Consider the following 18,861-nt stretch of genomic DNA (forward strand, 5'->3'; position numbering starts at 1 on the left):
TCCAAATTTTAAATATAATCATGAATTAGCAGATTCAGCCCCCAGAAAAATCAATATAGATAATAGCCAAACTGTAACAAGGGTTCATTTGATGCTTTGACTATAGCCCTTGTGGCTTTGAAACTTACATTTTTTTTTCTTTTTCCAACCCTTCTCCTTGATCATTTTTCCCCTAACTTTTTCCCTGATCTTCTCCTTCCTGATCTCTCCTCTATAATCTTGTTTTCCCTGAATCACCTTTATAAAAGCCCCCTGTTTTTGCTGATAGGCAGAATCAGCCTTTGGAACAGGAGTCCCCTGTGTTTAGCAATAAACCTTCTGTTATGCTCAAATTTGGGAACCCCAAAAGACCACCAGAGACCAAGATCGATGTAAACACAAAGAGGTGTTTATTGTGAGCTAGCTTGGTCCTCTGTGTGCACACACAGCAACTGGTGACGCTGAGAGGCCCTGAGCCCAGGGTTTGCAGCAGTTTTATACATTCTTTGGAAAAGGCAGGGACCCCCCACATACATCATAGCATTTCTTAGCAAATCATTACACACCATGGGAAAATCAAATAACAACTCTAAAATATGATTAGCACATTCACTGGTGGGAACAAGTTGGGTAGGGGTGATTGGTTACTACAAGAGGGGGATTTATTTGAACTGATTAGTTTAAGACAAGAGGGGTGTACGTGCTGAACTACAGGGTTTCTTAACACGTTATCAAACAGCATAAACTACTGGGAGGGTCATCTGGCATCCCAGGTATTTCCCTGTCTCATGCTGATTGGTGGCTGCTAGGGGGTTACTATGGGTCTCCACCTAGCCTGACTGAGTCAGGGACACCTGGCGCAGCAGATCTCTCCTGTTATTTGTAGATAAACCACTTAGCAGGTGTTATGCTTGAATTCAGGACCCCCAAAGACCACCAGAGACCCAAGATCAATGTAAGCAGCAAAGAGGTGTTTATTGCGAGCTAGCTCGGTCCTCCGCGCTCGCACACACAGCAACTGGTGACGCTAAGAGGCCCCGAGCCCAGGGTTTGCAGCAGTTTTATACATTCTTTGGAGAGGGCAGGGACCCCCACATACATCATAGCATCTCTTAGCAAATCATCACACACCGCGGGAAAATCAAACAACAACTCTAAAACATGATTAGCACATTCACTGGTGGGAACAAGTTGGGTAGGGGTGATTGGTCAGTACAAAAGGGGTATTCATTTGAACTGAATGGTTTAAGCCAAGAGGGGTGTTCGTGCTGAACTACATGGTTTCTCAACACCATAAACTACTGGGAGGGTCATCTGGCATCCCAGGTATTTCCCTGTCTCATGCTGATTGGTGGCTGCTAGGGGGTTGCTATGGATCCCCACCTAACCTGACTGAGTCAGGGACACCTGGCCCAGCAGATCTCTCCTGTTATTTATAAACAACTTAGCAGGGTGGGAATGTGCCTAGGAGTGCTCTGTGGGTCTTTCCAAGGACAAAGGTCATGTCCCTTCCTTGGACAGGCTTTGCTCTGAGGTAGAGGCTGGTTTTTCACTTCTTTTTCCTTTTTCTCAAAACCCTGTCCTTGATATTGGTTTGGCATCAAGGACAATGACCGAACCTTGGGGAACAGAACTAAATAGTACCATTATTTAACAAGAAATAACTAGTTTGTGAAATACTACATCTAAAACAGGAAAACAGATGCCCTACCACTTGCCCCCATGGGTGGTAGGGCCCCACACAGAATGCTGGGCCCCAGGGCACACTAGGATGTGTCCTGGGGCTTCTCTTACCACTGTTGTGGCCTCTGGGGTCCTGGAGATAGGGGCAGTGAAGGGGTGGTTAGGATCCTGGGAGGAGTGGGCTAGTGATATCACCAGTTACTGGTGATAAATTCTGCTCCCACCAATTGGAAGTTTGAACATTAGAGAAGCACACTGAGGCAAGCATATAAAGCAGGGTTTATTTTAAAAGGGATAGCATAGACTTTTCCCAGTAGGAAGAAGGGGACCATAGCTGGTATCCTCGTATTCCCAGAAGTGAGGTATTCTGCCTTTTTTATATGTCCTAGCTTCCTTTGTTCTCCTGCTAGCTTCCCCTTATCTTTCTCCTTCCTGAGTATATGACTAGGCCCAGGAATGCTCACTAGGCCCAGGAATTCTCACTAGGTCCAGGAATGCTCACTAGGCCCAGGAAAGCTTGGTGGGAGGGCCAAAAGGTGGGAAACAGGTGGGCTGAAGGGGGAAGGTTAGGATGGTTCAGCCCAGGAAACATTCATTAACAACTTTATAGCTCCCTGGAGGGAGGGCCAATTCCTGGGACTGGATAGCTTAGCAACAGGTTAGAGCAGGGGCAGGTTCTTGATAAGGGTGGAGGAAGGGCTCTGAAGGAATTAACATTTTAGTTCCTCAGGGGACAGTTTCCAATTTCCCAGGATTCACTCAAAATTGGCCTGATTGGATCTGACCTGACTTGATTTACCTATCTATTCTGACTGCATGTTTAATTCTGGCTTCACTAGGTTAAGCCAAGTTGGGGAGGGGCTCAGGTGATTTGTAGTGCTATAACAGTGGTCCCTTCACCTTCTGAATATGCCCTCATTGCTCTAAGGGTATATATATTTTACTTTTTAAGTGGACACAAAATCTTTAGTTTATATTTATGTAGTGCTAGGCAAGCACTCTATCACTGAGCCACAACCCCAGCTGGTTTTTTTTTTTTTTTTTTTTTCCCTCTGTTCCCTCCCTGCCTAACAAGATTAGGGAGATAGTGTTATCTTAATTAATAGTTAATTGCCCTTGAACACACCCACTATGGGAAGGAAATGCCTGCTGAGGATCTGGGAAGTGCATATTTCCCAAATTAACAACTGAATCCTAACTTGTCAAGAGGGCACCCTGGGACCCCCTATGGAGCACATCTGGAATGTAACCCTTGAAGAGTTTCTTTAACCCCCCACCCCCACCCTGCCAGTCCCCTGTGCTTCTTCTTTGCTACCAAAGAAATAAACCTTTTTCCTTTTTCTCAAAACTGTGTCCTCATTATTAAATTGTCATTGATTGGCACTGGGGAAAGGGACCAAGTTTTCAGTTACAGTGCTCACCAGACTAAAGGGATGCAAAGGGCAGGGTTTTCAGCCACGTGGCATTCCCACCATCCCCTGTGCAGCCAATGTCCAATTTAGTCTGGTTGATGAGGTGTCCCCTGTATTCCTATGGTGTCCAGGCCCCTTTGTAGGGGAACAGCTGTTGGCCTGTCCTTCCCCTGAGACTGTTACCAGTGATTTGACTCAATTAGGGCTGAGTTCCATTTCCACTGATGTTAAGATTGAACACCAAAGAAACACAGAGGCAAGAAAGCAAGTTTTATTTAGAGGATAGAACAGAGACTTCTCCAGAGAACAGGTCCCAGACTTGGGTACCATGGGAAGAGAGTGTCCTGTCCCTTTTATAGTTTCCAGGTTTCCTATTTCTTATGCCCTCTCCCTCCATCTAGCAAAATGGTGGGAAGTGGACAATTCAGGGGTACCTCTTCCTAATTTACATTGTCCAGAAAAACAAGAAGGGAATCAGCCAGGGGATACTCAATAATGGTAAGTCCCTGCTGGGATGAACAATCCCCACCCCCTCCCAGGCAAATGACTTTTTGGCCACCTGAGGGGAAATAAGTCCTGAAGGTATTAACATTCCATTCCTTTTGAATCAGCTTTTATCTTACTGACCCAACCCCAACTCTAACCCTAACCCTAACCCTAAATAACCCAACCTGGCCTTCTATCAACGCTAATGCCTGACCTTTGTTCTTGTTTCAAGATTGCTAAAGGATTATGGAAAATATATTACTATAAGATAGTTCCCAAGAAAAAATATAGAGACAGCCTGGCTCTGGGGGAGGAAGAGTACATTAACCAAACATTAAACCTCTCTCAGCACATTCTTTCTCAGTAAAAATGGCCCCCAAGGTAAAAAGCAAACTTTCATCCCTTCCTGAGTTCATCCCCGACATCCCCACCAAAAGCAAAAATTTACCCCTTCCCAACCACAATGGATCCTGAAGGGAGAAGGTGAATATGAAACACTGGGCCCTGGACTTTTACCTTTTCCCATTGCAGATAAATCTTGGAAGGAGAAAAGCAAATAGCTCTAGGTAGCAATGGGTCCCAGAGGAAGGAAATAAGCAGTAAACAAAGAGTAGTGTGGGCTTTTTCCAGTGACAATAAATTTCAAACTTTTTATTACTGCCTTCCTGAGTTAAAATTTTAACATGCACAACTAGGTTCCTTACTGTTCAAACAGCACATCCACGGTTTCCAATGATTAATTCAACCTCATTGTAAACTATAAAATTCAGACTCCTTCTGTAACCTACAGGCCATTTCTATACCCAGAAAATGAGCCCTCACATGCCTCACTGATTGACTTCACTGCAGAATAAAGGAAAACTTGTTGATATGAGGTTTGCTTCCCATCTCCTGTCTCTGTTATTTGTTCACAATTGTGCTTACAACCCCCAGTGGTTTAAGCTGTTGGAGAAGACTAAACTGAGGGCAGTGGCTTTTTATAACAGTGGTCCAGTTTATGATTTGAATATAGGCCTTGCTTCACTGCCACTGCAATTTATTTTTAAAATGGACATGTTTTCTCTCTTCCTTTCTTTTCCTCTCTAGTCTCTTCTTCTCCCCAATCTGAGATGAAACAGGATTACCTTTCTTCCCCATCCTTGGTAAAGTTAATGGTCTCTGAGTACATACCCACCATAGGAACAAAGTAATCCAGACTTTAGAGATGGCAACAGAAGATCTCAGAAATGACTATATCCCAAATTAACAAGTGAATTACAACTCCAGACACAGATCATGTGGAATGTAGCATTTGAATCACTTCTTTAAAGCCCCCTGTTTCTGCTGATTAGTAGAATCATAATATCTGGGACAGGAGTCCCCTGTGTTTCTCTTTTGCTAGCAAAGCAATAAGCCTTCTTTTCCCTTTTTCTCAAAATTGTGTCCTCATTTTCTGATTGGCTTTGGGGGCAAGAACAGAGCTTTCAGCAACATTTTGAGGGGAGTGCCAGGAGTGTACTGGCTCCCTTCAGAGTCCTGGCAGAGATGGGGGCCATAGCAAGGCACAGGGGTGGAGAGTGGTTGGTGGTGGGCCATCTGGCCTGTGTGGAATGGATGTCTGCTCACCTCCTCCAGAAAATATACTGTGTTGTGAGAGGGTCTGGCTTTGGGACCTCAGTTCCAATCATCCTTTGTCCATCAGAGAGTTGTCAGTCACCTTGGCAGTGTGGGAGCTGGTGGAGGCTAAAGGCAATCATGCCAACCTGCTCATGAAGCTAGCCAGCTACTTCACCCAGGATGAGGCCCTTTGGCAAAAGGGATGAAGGTCTGACTTCGAGCCTCCTGGAACCCCATCCTCTGAGATGGTCTCTGAGCCTTTGGGAGTAGGCTCTGAAGATGAGATTCCTGCAGAAATAGAGTGCACCACTTGTTTCTCGTGCCCTTTAGATCTTCAAGATGGATGACCTTCCTGGAAGAGATCCAGTCAAACTTCTACCAGGCTCCCTAGAGAGCCCCTGATGTGGCAGACTTGGCCTTATCTGAGAATTGGGCCCAGGAGTTTCTTGCAGCTGGAGATGTTATGGATGTAACTCAGGATTCTAATGAGATTGACTGGTCCCAAGGATTCATCACAGAAGTTACAGACCCCTTGTCTGTGTCCCCTCCATGCTGGGCTGAGGAATATCTAGAGCAGTCTGAGGAGAAGCTGCGCTGGGAGCGCCTAAGGGAATAGCCACCACTGATAATATGGAATGATGACTATCATCCTGAGGAGAATCTGCAGCACACAGCCAGTGACTTTGTGGCCAAAGAGGATGACCACAAATTCTGAGGCATTAGATGCATGGGTTGACCAGTTCATAAGACCAGTAAACACATCTGCACTTGACATGGAGTTTGAACAAGGCAAGTCAGCTATAGAGTCTGATGTTGATTTCTGGGACAAGTTGTAGGCAGAGTTGAGGAGATGGCAAAACAGGATGCTGAGGCTCACTCCTGGCTTTCTGACTATGATGATCTTACATCTGGTTTGTATGATAAGGGGTACCAGTTTGAGGAAGATAATCCCCTGCATGATCACCCTTAGCCTTTTGAAGAAGGGCTATGGTGGCTTCAGGAGAGGGACCTGCCAAATTCTGTGCTGCTTTTTGAGGCTAATGAGCAAAGGATTCTAATCATATGAAAGCTCGGCATTATCTGGGTACTACTCAGCAGAGAAAGAGCAAGAACTTTTAGCCATCAGTGCATTGTGGAGGTGTCAGGAGCTAAAGCCAGATAACCAGACAACACTGATGGCACTGGCTATGAGCTTCACCATTGAGTCCCCACAGCCATAGGCCTGGAAAACACTGAGAGACTGGTTGTGCTACACAGCAGCCTATGCCCATCTAATGGCACCTGGTGAAGAAGGGACTGGTGGAGCAGGACTGGGCCCCAGCAAGCCTATTTTTGGATCTCTGTTGTCTGATTCCTTGTTTTTTGAAGTGGAAGAGCTGTTTCTGGCCATTTTTCCATTGATCTAATGTGCAATGTGGCTTAGGAGTCCTCTTCAGCCTGAGTGGGAAGTATGACAAGGCCATGGACCATTTTGCTGCTGCCCTCAGTGTTTGTCCCAATGACTACTTGCTGTGAAATAAGTTGGGGCCACCTTGGCCAATGAAAACCAGAGTGAAGAAGCAATGGCTGCATACTATGAGGCCCTTGAGCTGTAGCCTGGCTATATCTGGTCTCACTACAACCTGGGCATCAGCTACATTAAACTTGGGGCTCACCAGGAGGCTGTGGAACACTTTCTGGAAGCCTTAAATATGCAGAGGAAGAGCCTGGGCCCTCAGAGTGAGGGGACACCATGTCACAAAATACTGGAGCACACTGTGTTTAGTATTGTGTATGTTAGGCCAGAGTTATGCCTATGGGGTGGGTGACTGATGCCCAGGATCCCTCCACACTATGTTTGGCCCACCCCATTGACAGTGGGATTGGCTGCCCTGTGAGTGTCTGCTTCAAGGAGACTCTGCTGTGGATGTGACTCCCTCTCCCCCAGTGGGCCTACCAAGAGGGTGGGCTAATGACTACAAGTTGTAAGGTCTCTCAGGAGCTGCCTTAGTGTATGGGTGGATAGTCTGTGTTTTAGGTCCTACATAATTATAGGGAAGGGAACTCTTGTCAGAGTTCCTTAGTAATTTAAGGGCTTTACATCCAGCTACAGATCTCTCTGCATTCATCACACCCTTTCTTTTTGTTTTTTTTTATTGGCTGTTCAAAACATTACAATGCTCTTGACATATCATATTTCATAAATTTGATTCAAGTGGGTTATGAACTCCCATTTTTACCATGTATACAGATTGCAGATTCACATTGGTTATACATCCACGTTTATACATACTGCCATACTAGTGTCTGTTGTATTTTGCTGCCTTTCCTATCCCCTTCCTATCCCCCCTCCCCACCCCTCCCCTCCCATCTTCTCTCTCTACCCCATCTACTGTAATTCATTTCTCTCTCCATCACATCCTTTCTTGGTGCTGCTTTTGGGGTAGTTCCCAAGGATATAGAATAATTGTCGTCATCTCTCCGGGACTAGAAGGAAATTCTCTTTCAAAGATTAGCCTGACAGCCCCCTGGGAGACATCCTGCCTGGGAGACATCCTGCAGCTACCTATCTCCCTGGAACATCCTGCGGTTATCAGGATCATCAGACATCTTGCAGCTGGCAGTTTTACCACCCACATCCAGCAATTGCTGATTAGAGACCTTCCCCATCCTCAGCATATGAATACCCACCCACATCCAGCAATTGCTGATTAGAGAGCTTCCCCATCCCCAGCATATAAATACCCCTGTGTGAACAATAAAAGTTTGCAACTTGATCAGAACTTTTGTCTTGCTGTCACCTTTTGTGTCTTTTGTCCCTTCATTCTTCCCCATCTAGGTTCACTGCCCACGTTGATGTGTCCTGCCGGATGGGACAATCATCAACTGATTTCTAACAAGGTCTACCAAATTTGTAATGTCTGTATGCACTTTTACTCAGAATTGGTAATAGCCTGCTTCCTTTGGCAGTTGTTCATAGGCTTTTTTGCTCTATATCTCTAGCAATGATTCTGTCTGGGATGGGCTGTGTTAGAAGTTCATGTGTTTCATTAAACTATTGATTTAGTCTGGAATAGCTGAGTTTTTGTGGGGTCCTCATAATTTTGTCATTTTGGAGCTTCTCCCAGCTGTGATCTTGGAATACAGCTTGTGAGTGCGATGCTGATGCAGTAATGCCAGTATTTTACTGGTAGGCATCCTCAGGAACATCTAGAGTCTGTTGCTGCAGAGAGTGTTTAGTTGTGGGGTAGGAGAAAAGCTTAAGTGTTGAGTGAGCCTGATCAGATTAGGAACTCTGTCCTGGGGCCTTTGGTGTGAGAATAGAAGGATGTGATGAATGCAGCTGTTCTTCTTCTTAGATTTGTCAGTAGGAATTATAGAAAGTTGGTTTGGAAATTGCCATCTTGCCAAATTCCTAGTAAAAAGAAGGTTCAGTGTTATCATTGGAACAGGGATTCATTTGATGCTTTGACTATATCCCTGTGGTTTTGAAACATACTTTTTTTTTCTTTTTCCCAACCTTCTTCTCCCTGATCTTCTCCCACCTTCTCATCTTCTCCTCCCTGACCTCTCCTCCCTAATCTAATTCTCTCTGAATCACCTTTATAAAAGCCCTCTGTTCCTGCTATTGGGCAGAAATCACAGCCTTTGGGACAGGAGTCCCCCGTGTTTCTTCTTTGCTAGCAAAACAATAAACCTTCTTTTTTTTTCCTCAAAGCCATGTCCTCATTATTGGATTGGTACCAAGGACAAGGACTGAGCTTTCAGCAACACCATACATCTTTGCTATACTTCTTGAAGTGTTTCCAGGGGTGAGTGTTATAAAATTGCCTTCCATCAAATTACCTCCACACAGAGAAGATTGAGGGGAGCTGATGGAGAAGCTTGGATTCTTCTCAACTGTTCCCTGCATTGGGGAGATACACTAACCACCAGAAATGATTGCTAGGACTTTTGCCTTATCTTCAGTAGTGAATGATCAGGTAGCTGAAAGCTTGGTCCTTGTCCCAGATGCCAATCCAATAAGGAAGACATTGTTTTGAGAAAAAGGAAACAGAAGGCTTATTGCTTTGTTAGTAAAGGAGAAACACAGGGAACTCCTGTCCTGAAAGCTTTGATTCTTGCCCATCAGCAGAAACAGAGTCCTTTTATAGAGGTCTTTCAAAGGCTACATTCCTTATGTTCTTTCATCTGGAGTTGCAGTTCACTTGTTAATTTGGAAAATAGTTATTTCTAAGATCTTCTGGTACCATTCCCAAAATATGGAATACTTCCTTCACTTGGTGGGTATGTACTCAAATAACTCTGCCTAGGATGGGGAAGAATCATAATCCTATTTCCCCTGAGATTAAAGAAAGGGAAAGATTAGGGAGAAGTAGGAAGAGAAAAAAAAATATGTCCATTTAAAAAATAAGATGCAGGGGCAGAGCAGCAAAGGTTATATTCAAAGCATATAGTGGACCACTGTTATAGAAGTTTTTTTTTTTTTTGAAATTACCATGAACCCAAGGTTTTATCCTGAAATTTATTTTTTTGTATGAATATGTATAAATGATTTTACAATAATGTTAAATATTTACATAAATAAATGAAACCATTAAGGGTGTATTAAAAGAAAGAAAGAAAGAAAAAACAGCAAAACACACACGCATTCCAAGCATATGTAAAAAGTTAACAGAGAGGGCTGGGGATGTGGCTCAAGCGGTAGCGCGCTCGCCTGGCATGTGTGCGGCCCGGGTTCCATCCTCAACACCACATACAAAGATGTTGTGTCCGCAGAACACTAAAAAATAAATATTAAAAAACTCTCTCTCTCTCTCTCTCTCTCTCTCTCTCTCTCTCTCTCTTTCTCTCTTTAAAAAAAAAAAAGTTAACAGAGAAGTTAAAAATTAACTCTGGGCCTTAAAATACACTTTATCTAATTTTAAAAAATGTAAATCCAGCAAGGTACAATTGGCTGTTGCAAAATTGTGAGGTTATTTACAACAAATAATGCTGGGAAAACTGGAAATCATTATGTAGCAAAATGAAATTAAACTCCTATCTCTCACCCTGCACAAAACTCAACTCAAAGTGGATCAAGGACTCATTATGCCAGAGACCCTGGGCCTACTAGAAAAAAAAAATTAGGCCTAAATATTCATCATATCATCTAGGAACTAACAAGACTCCTAAATCTCAAGGAGTAAAATCAAGAATCAATAAATAGGGGGGTTAGTGTTGTGGCTCAGCAGTAGAGCACTCACCTAGCCCGTGTGAGGCCCTGGGTTTAATCCTCAGCACCACATAAAAAAATAAATAAATTAAATAAAAGTATTGTGTCTGACTACAACCAAAAAATAAATATATTTAAAAAAACAATCAATAAATAGGATAGTATTAAACTGAAGAGCTTCTTCACAACAAAGGAAATAATCAAATATATGAAGAGAGAGTGTATTGAATGGGACAAAATCTTTACAACCTGCATCTCAGATAAGATATAATCTCCAGGATGTACAAAGAACTCAAAAAAAAAACTTAACACAAAAATAAATAAAATAAATACCACAATCAATAATGGGCAAAGAAACTGAACATTTACTTCACAGAATAAGAAATATGATCAGTCAACAAATATATAAAAAAAACGTTCAACATTTCTAGCAATTAGAGATATGCAAATTAAAACTTCACTGAGATTTCATCTCACTCCAATCATAATGGCAATTATCAAGAATACAATTAATGGGCTGGGATTGTGACTCAGTGATAGAGCGCTCGCCTAGCACGGGCGAGACCTGGGTTCGATCCTTAGCACCACATAAAAATAAAGGCATTGTGTTGTGTCCATCTACACCTAAAAAAATAAATTAAAAAAAAAGAATATAATTAACAATAAAGGTTATCAAAGATGTGGGGGAAAGGTACACTTATACATTTCTGATGGGACTGTGCATTGGTTCAACCACTCTGAAAAACAGTATTGAGATTCCTCAGAAAACTTGGAATGAAACTACCATTTGACCTAGTTACCCCACTCCTCAGCATATAGCCAAAGGACTTAAAATCAGCATACTATAGTGATACAGCCACTTCAATGATCATAGCAGTTCAATTCACAATAGCTAAGCTATGGAACCAATCTAGGTGTCCTTCAACAGATGAATGGATTAAAAATGTATAACTGTAAGGACCTTGCTTAGCATCTGGATGGCCATTTTAAGTGACAACTGTCATTTTAAGGAAAAAGTTTCCCTTCCCCTTTCTGAGAAAGGCTCACCACTCCCTTATACCAAGCCCACACTTAACCACCTACATTAGGAGCCGCCCAGTTCTAATCCCTGAGCCTGCCCCATAAAAGTCCCAAACCCCAAGCCTGTTTTTTCTCTCTCCATCTATGGAGAGATGTGCCTTTGTCAACTCTGACAAATAAACTCTAATGTGCATCTCTGCTTGGTCTTTGTCTTTCATTTCTCACTCACTGGTTTCCCGGTTCCTTACTTTCCTTTCTTTGGTGCCAAAACCCATGATTGAATTCCCTGGTATGCCCAAGCCCCTCTTTGAGGGTCACTGAGCATCCCCAATCCAAATTCCAGTGTGGGACCAGGTCCTCCATTTTGCCGAATGCCCTCTCTGCACCCACCACCAAACATTTCAGGTAAGACTGTCTCTGGTTGACCTACAACTCCCTGGAAATGACCTTTAATCACCCAGCACTCCCAGGGTTACCGTGTGGTTGGGGGCACCCCCAGTCAAAGCTTTCACAGCTACAGATGATCACTACTGTCAACCAGGTCTATAGGTTGGGTCCTGAGTTTTGAGAAAAATCACTGAGGGTGATTGGGAGTTGTTCCTGGTGAGACCTCTTGGCCTTGGGTTAATCTATATGGCTTCTGCCCCTATGTAGTCCCAGTAGGATCCCAAGTGCATCTACAGGCCCTGCCCCCAATGCTTACTCAGCAGTGACGATCGATCCCCTGAGCATAACCTTCCTCTCAACTGGGTGATACTAGAGACTGGGGGATGGACCACCTCTAGACTCACCTCCTACATCTCACCATGGGCAGCTCCTCATCCATTTCCTCCCATAGTCCTCTAGGCTGCCTCCTGGACCTAAAACCCCAAAACCTTATCCATTTGTGCAATCAGATCTTGCCTCAATATCCTTTGGACTCTAAATGGCTGCCTAAGGGTACTCTATATCCAGGTATTATCAGGGATCTTTTCAACTATTGTGAATGTTCAGGAAAATGGAAAGAGATATAAATATGTTCAGGCCTTCTCTCTACATTCTAAGCCCTCTCTCTACAAATCTTGTTCTCCCCCACAAGTCTTCTTAACTCTCACCTCCTCTATGCCTGCCTCCAAAGGGACAGAAAATCCTACCAAGGACTCCTCCTCCTTCTACCCAGTGGATGATGAGCCCCTGCCATACCACAATTCTCTTTCTGATGAAGCCACCACAACAACTGTCCCTTTGGCCCTCCACCCTTCTCTCCTTCTGCTACACACTCATGGGCTGCCAGGCCCAACCTGCATCTCTGTATCCTCTAGGCAAGGTGGCTGGAGTAGATGGTGTAATCCGGGTTCATGTGCCTTTCTCTTTGTCAGATCTTTTACAGATAGAAAAGCAGCTTGGGTCCTGTAATTCAAGCCCCACCACACATATCAAAGAGTTTCAATATCTGAACCAATCATTTGATTTGACCTTTCATGATGTTCATATGATCTAAAACCCTCCTGCCTAAGGAGCGCAGATGAGTTTGGGAGCAAGCTAGAAATTATGCTGTTGAGGAACATCAGACCTCCACTGACCATCCGATTGGCACTGGACCCACCCATGGTGAGACATAGGAGGTAAGTCTAGAGGTGGGGTGTCCCCCAGTCTCTAGTCTCACCCAGTTGAGAGGAAGGTTATACTCAGATGATCCTCACTATTGCTGGGTAAGCATTGGAGGCAGGGCCTTTAGATGCACTTGGGATCCTGCTGGGACTACATAGGGGAAAAAACCAGAGATTAATCCAAGGCCAAGAGGTCTCACCAAGAACAACTCCCAGTCACTCGTGGTGGTTTTTCTCAAAAATCCCTGATTGGGACCCCAGCTGGGATTATAATTCACCTGGAGGAGTAACTAGTAGAAACCAATTCATTACTTGCCTCATGGTAGGACTTAAAAAGGCAACCCATAAGGCTATCAATTATGAAAAGCTCCAGGGAATCATCCAAAATAAGAATAAAAACCCTTCAGCATTTTTGGATCGCCTAACCAATGCTTTATTACAATATATTAATCTGGACCCTGAAACTCCAGATGAGACAACTACCAATGACCTGCTTTTTCTCCCAGAGTTTCCCCAATACTAAGGCACTAAGGTGCCTCAGAAGGGGGCCCCTAACTCCCAAAGATGAGGTTCTGGGAGTAGCCTTTAAGGTGTAAAACAGGAGAGACAAGAAGGCTCGAAAGCAGAAATATCAAATGCTTGCTGAAGCCACGTCCAGCCACATCTGTCCCTGGTTTCAGTGGCCCATCGAAGAGTCCCTTGGGACCACCCAGACCCTACCTTAAATGTGGTCAGATAGGTCACTGAGCTCATACATGTCCCAAGCCTTGCAAGTTTCTAGGCCCTTGTCCTAAATGCCATCAGGGACACTGGGCCATTGACTGTCCCTGATTCCATAGCAGCCCCTGGTCATCCAGCCCTTCTGGTTCCCCTTTCCAACTCTTAGGACTAGCTGCAGAGGACAAATAAGGCCCAGGTTCCCATCACCCTACTACTACCATTACTCCATTGAAACCCAGGGTAACTCTGTGTATTTCAGGTAGGCCTGTCTCCTTCCTCCTAGACACCAGGGCTACATAGTCAGTCCTTAAGGAGTTCTGAGGGCCTACTACCAATTCTTACAGACACCCACCCTTGTGTGCATTTTTGGCTCACTAATTTTTACCCATTCCTTTTTGGTCACTCCACAGTGCTCCCTGTTACACTTATGGGAAAGGACATACTCACAAAGTTTGGGGCTACACTTTTCTTCTCTCCTCATATATGCTTCCATCCAGACCCACATGCTGCTCCCCTGATCCTCACCCTCACCTTAGAACCATCTCCTATTCTGCCTGCCGGTGCCTTCCCATTACCTCCTTCTAAGGTTGATCCTACTGTCTGGGATGTTTCAAGTCCTTCTATTGCCTCACACCACGAGCCCATTCACATCTGTTTCAAAAACCCTCTCCATTTTCTAACCCAATCACAATACCTGTTCTCCCTCCTTTCTGCTGCTGTCCCTCTCTTTTTCAGAGCAGCCTTGTCAGGTTGACAATAAATCCACTTTCTTATTCCAGGGTTGTGTGTGATTAGTCCTGAGCCACTTTTCTTTCACTGATGTCAGTGACTCAATCATGTTCTCCCATCAGCATTGCTCTCCCCTCCAGGGATTTGAGCTGCTTTGGGATTCTGGCCTGAGGGCCCAAGACAATTATCACACACCTTCTTTCTTCCATATTCTGGCCTCTTTTGGGTACGTGTCTTTGCACTTTCCCTCCCCTACTCTTCACAAGTCTACTCCCTAGAGATGGCAGTAACAAGTCTCCTCTCTAGTACTTAGATCTTGGCCCAGCACCAAGATTCTCACTCATCCCTTCCCCTTGATGAGTTCACTTTCAGGTCCTGGTTCTCAACTCTTCAGCAGAGCTCATGGAAGCCCTTGCCAGGCAACCAAGTCTCTCTACTGCCAAAGCCTAGGACTAGGGAAGTAGTGGGTGACTCCCTTCTCTCAGTCCCAGACTCTAACCCGCCACAGGGAACTCCCAAATCCCATCTGACTCATGTGTCAGCTACCTCCTCACCCACTTAGACCTACTCCATTTGGCTCCTGATCTAAAGGCCCATCAACCAATTCAACCTTCTAAACTTCATAACTTATGTGAGTGCTCTTGTCACCTTTTATTTCAACAGGATTCCCTGGTGGAAGATCCCAGTCTTATTTTCCACATGTGCTCACCTTTAAACCCTGCTATTCTCCTCCCTGCTCCTCAGGACTCTTCCACTTCTTCTCTTCTTACCCATTCCTGCATTAAAACTCTGGAGGAGTTTCTTCCATATCCTCCCACATACAGGAAGGCCCCTTGCTCCAGGAAACATAAACATGGTTCACAGAAGGCTCCTCCTTCCTCAAGGAGGGAGTTCATTGGGAAGGGTATATTATAGTCTCTCTAACCTCTGTTGTGGAAGCGGCTCCCCTCCCCATTAACACATCCAAACAGCAGGCTGACCTTGTTGCCCTCATCAGAGCCTTCACTTTGGCAAAGGGAGCCTCCCTAAACATCTACACTGAAGCTTCCCACATACTTCTCTCCCATTCTGCTATTTGGAAGGAGTGTGGATTCCTTACCACCAAGGGAACTTCAATTACTAATACCCCCTTTATCGCTGATCTCCTACAGTCATCAAAGCTTCTCATTGCCATTGGAATCACACATTATAAATCCCATCAGACAGACACCTCCTTTGTGCATTTGGCAACAACAAGGCAGACTCTTGAGGTGAGGGCTACCACCCTCTGACAGCCTACTCCACCTGTGGTCCTATGCCTTGATTGTCCACCGATTGACTCTTCCCCACCTGATACTCAACAGATGCTTACCTTCCTTCACAACCTCTTCTACCTAACACATCTTTAAAATAGTTTCTCACTTCTCACCTTAAACTTTCTCCAGAGGACCTGCAATTTCTCTCTACCCTCTCTGCCTCCTGTGAAATCTGTCAAAAAAAAAAAAAAAACAATGTCACCTCCAATCTCTGCCCACCTGCTTTCCCTTTACACCAGGCAAGAGAACACCTCCCTTACTTTGACTGGCAACTGGATTTCATCCATACGCCCCTGGTCAAGTGGTACAAATTTCTCTTGGTACTTGTTGACACTTTCTCAGGATGGGTTGAGGCTTTTCCCACCACCAATAAATGTGCCCCTATTAGTCTTGCTCTTTTTAGGGTCAAAAAAGGTGAACTTTGCCTGTACCTTTGTTGAACACATTCTTCCCCAAATCAGTCTCCCCTTCTCACTCCAGTGATAATGTTCATGAATTTACTTCCCATATTTCACAGTCTGTAGCTAAGGCACTCAACATCTCTTAGCATTTTCATATCCTCTACCATCCCTAGTCCTCTGGCAAGGTGGAATGTATCAATTGGACCTTGAACATTCTCAGTAAACTGTCCTTTGAACATTCTCACTAAACTGTCCCTTGAACATTCTCACTAAACTGTCCCTTGAATTACATTTAGATGGGATTAAACTACTTCTCTTGGCTATTCTTAGGTTATGAGCCCTCCCAAAAGAGCCACTCAACATCTCCCCTTTTGAGTTTCTATATAAATGGTCTCTCTCCCTGTTCAGCTAACCACCCTCTGATTTTCCACTACCCCTTGCTCCTTATCTTTTCTGGCCCATTCTTCCATACATTAGGAACCTTCTTTGGCAATTCAGTAATGATGTTCTGGAAAAGCCTAGTTCTGCCTTTTCCCCTTCTCCCATTCTGTCTCCTGGTTAACTGGGATATTTGACCTCCCTCCAACAGCCCCCCCCCAACTCTCCACAAAATGGACTGAACCCTATTGGGTCATTCTTACCATTCCCTTGGTGGCCTGCCTTGAGGGCAACCCATATTGGGTTCATAACTCCCATTTAAAATGGTTTTCTTCGCCCTTTTCTACACTGACACCCACAGGCCCACTTAAGCTGTATTTCCCCAAGGCTGGAACACTAATCTTCCTTCAGTCTCTGAGGACCACAAGGACACTGCAGAACCATGAATACTATTCTTCCCTTTTTCATTTTTGCCCTCCTCCCTTATTCTACACTCACTCCCAGGGGTACTATTACCAGAAATTACCATTCCAATTTCTAGGAGACTTACAGAAACTTGCTCAAACCATACTAACCACACAAATCTCAGCTTGATTCTTTAGCTGCTGTGGTTCTGCAGAATCAAAGGAGTCTTGCTCTTTTTAGGGTCAAAAAAGGTGAACTTTGCCTGTACCTACAGGAGGAATGCTACTTTTATGACAATCAATCTGGTATAGTAAAGAACAAGATAAAACAACTCCAATAGGACCTTGAACATCAGAAATAACAGCTCTCTTCTACAGGATCTAAGTAACCCTCTTCTCCAGTGGGCATGTTGTAGGGACAGACAAGGCAAAGCACCAAAGGTAGCAGGAAACAGTTTTATTTGGTTGCAGTCATGCTCAGAGGGCACAGCTTTTGCTGTAATCAATCAATCCCTTGAACCCTGAGTTCAGGTGGTTTCAGAGTTTCATACCCAGCATGTAAGGGGAGGGTCTCAGAAGTTCACAGAGTGCAGAAGTTCACATAAAAAGCAGCTTTTTCTTTCATTGTTTTGGGCAAGTTATCCTTCAAGGACAACACCTGAGAAGGGGAGAGCTTCTTCTCCCCTTTCTTTCCTCTGCCAGCTGTTATCATGGAGCCCAATTGGTAACTTCTCTTATCTTAGAAATGTAGACACCTCTTGAAGCTCCAGTTCAAGGCCAGAGGCCTTGTTTATACATTTCTACAAACTACTATACTGGATAAATGTTTGTAAAAAACCAGTAAGGCAGTGTCCAGCACCTGGAGTGCTGATTTCTTCCAGGCTAGTGGCCAAGTAAAATAGGGCAACATGAAAATAGGAAGTTTATCTACATTGAACTCTTTTGTAAAGACTCTTTTGTTGACAGGCCTAAAATCAACCATGGTGAAGATTTCTAGAGAAACCCAGTTAAGATTTTCTGTGGAGAAAGGGGGTGCCACTACAGGCACTTCCTTTCCTGACCCCTTTCCTTGTCATAGGCCTTCTATTAATGTTTGCCTCCTGCATCATTAGGTTGGCTCAAGACCAGAACCAGAAAAATCTCTAATTAAACTATGAACCAGCTTTTGTTACAGGAATACCAATCCCTCACCAAAACTTGGGGCACCAGGGACAGCATTCCACAACCACTCAACCTCTGTCATTCCAATAACATCCCTAGCCCCTAATGATCTGTTTGTTCCTGCCCTTCCCAGCAGGAAGGAGTTACAGAAGACTGACCCATATACCTGAAAAACAAAAAAAGGGGGAATATAAGGTCCTTGCTTAGCATCTGGATGGCCATTTAAGTGACAGCCACCATTTTAAGGAAGAAGTTTCACTTTCACACCCAAGGGCCTTTCTGAGAAAAACTCACCATTCCCTCTTACCAACCCAACCCTTAACGTCCCACCTTAAGACCTGCCTGATTCTGAATCTTAAGCCTTCTCCATAAAAGACCCAGAACTCAAGCCTGTTTTGCCTCTCTCTCCTATTGAGAGATGGCCTTTATTTGTCAGCTCTGACCAATAAACTCTTGTGTATATCTCTGCCTATCATCTTTCATTTCTTGCTTACCCATCTCTTGTTCCTTGCTTTCACTTCAATTAATATTACAAGGGCATTATTATTGTGTGAAATAGTCTGGTGAGAAATCAAGCAACATGTGGGTTTATTGATGCCAGGGACCCAGATGAGCTCACACTGGAAATTCTGGGCCCTCAGCATTGGGGTTACAGGGGTTTTAATAAGGCAGTGCAAGAGATCAGTTATAAGAGCAGTACTAGCTGCTAATAGGTGGGTTTAAAATTTGGGGTTGATCAAGCAGGAATAGTGCTTAGGACAGGGCAGGAAGCTCTCATGGTGGGAAGCCTGGTTATAGAATCAGAAACAGCTAG

The 18,861-nt window shown here is 44.2% G+C and overlaps 1 pseudogene; it reads left to right on the forward strand.

Moving 5' to 3' along the window:
- Nucleotides 1-5,149: 5,149 nt before the first annotated feature.
- Nucleotides 5,150-6,968, forward strand: LOC113177166 (peroxisomal targeting signal 1 receptor pseudogene; annotated as a pseudogene).
- Nucleotides 6,969-18,861: the final 11,893 nt, after the last annotated feature.

The sequence above is a fragment of the Urocitellus parryii genome, chromosome 3 (genome assembly GCF_045843805.1).
Source record: "Urocitellus parryii isolate mUroPar1 chromosome 3, mUroPar1.hap1, whole genome shotgun sequence".
Taxonomy (NCBI): domain Eukaryota; kingdom Metazoa; phylum Chordata; class Mammalia; order Rodentia; family Sciuridae; genus Urocitellus; species Urocitellus parryii.